Here is a 1,558-nt window from a genome sequence, read left to right on the forward strand (position 1 = left end):
TAAAAATGGTTTGAAATAATGACCGGGCTATGACATGATGTCACACTACAAAAGTTGTCCCTGGATCGGACTCATAAAATATTATACTCTCTGCAGATATATGTGGTGTTTGTTTTGCAGAGCCATACATGTTCTTTGTGTTCTAGAGCTGTTTTGGAGTATTCAGAGGAGGAACCCGCCTTGCAATGTCGAAGACAATCTACGCGCCGGACACCTCGTCATTGAAGCCTGGTTCAGGGGCAACTGAGGGAGTCCTGGATTAAGGCTTCAATGACGATGAGTCCGACTCCCTCAATAGCCCCTGAACCAGGCTTCAATGACGATGAGTCCGACCCTGCAAAATAAGTTCCACATACCGCCGTAGAGAGAATAATATTTCCACAAATCTAATTTGTTGACACGTCTTGACAGCATGACATTACGCCCAGTTTTTATTCGAACCTCTTTTCTCAACCAGCTCCGCACATATTGTGAGGCGGTTTTCTTGACACGTCTTGTCAAAACAGAGATCGTGTTCCCCTTATCACGGGATTCTCATCAATACAGACATGGGTAACCCAACCGCGCCATCAATTACGGCGCTTGGGGAATAAGCAGTTTTTCCAGGCAAGTGGGGAGACACATCGCCTCTTCCACCCTTATAAAGGGACAAAGATTTACTTTTTTCACCCACGCCTTCTTCCTTCTCGCTTACCCATTCCAGCACACTCGAGCTCTAGCGCCCAAGCTCGCGTTCTACTTCTCAAACCACTCCAAGCATGTCCGGAGCAGGAGGCAAGTAGATGGTCTCCTCCGTCATGGAGGAGAACATCAAAAAGTTACGGGAAGCCAGATACTTGGCTGTGGATATCGCGCACCAGCTGCCAAATGCGGGGCAGATCGTCCCAACGCCCGAACCCCGTGAGAGGGTAGTTTTTCTTACCCATTTTGTCCGCGGACTGGGATGTCCTCTCCACCCGTTTGTCCGCGGGCTCATGTTCTATATGGGCTGGATTTTCATTATCTGCCCCCCCCAACTTCATCCTCAACATCTCGGCGTTTATCGTCGTGTGCGAGGCCTTCCTCCGCATCAGGCCCCACTTCGGCCCATGGCTGAAAACCTTCAATGTCAAACCGAAGGTGGTGGGCGGCCAGCAAGCAGAGTCTGGAGGCCCCATGGTGGGCAAGATGCCTAATGTCAACTGGCTCGAGGGCACCTATATCGATACCATAAAGGGGTGGCAATCGGGGTGGTTCTACATCACCGAGCCGCGCGACTCCAATTGGGTGGTGGCCCCCAAATTTTGATCCGGAATCCCCATGTGGTCACCTCCTGGAAAAAGAAGGGCCTGTCCTGGGGTTCTTCGGTAGATCTGACCGGACTCCAGACCTGCATCCAGAATATGACGGACAAGAAAATCAAACTTGTCAATGTGGTCCAGGTTATGCTCTTCCGCCGGATCATTCTATGTCAACGACGGGCATTTGTTTTGTTGGAGTTCGACTCGGCCAATCACCAGACGTTGCGAGAGCTCTATGACATGACGCACGAGGACGTCTGGAGGGTGCTGTTCAAGAG

The sequence above is a fragment of the Triticum urartu genome, chromosome 3, assembly GCF_003073215.2.
Source record: "Triticum urartu cultivar G1812 chromosome 3, Tu2.1, whole genome shotgun sequence".
In the NCBI taxonomy this organism is placed as follows: Eukaryota; Viridiplantae; Streptophyta; class Magnoliopsida; order Poales; family Poaceae; genus Triticum; species Triticum urartu.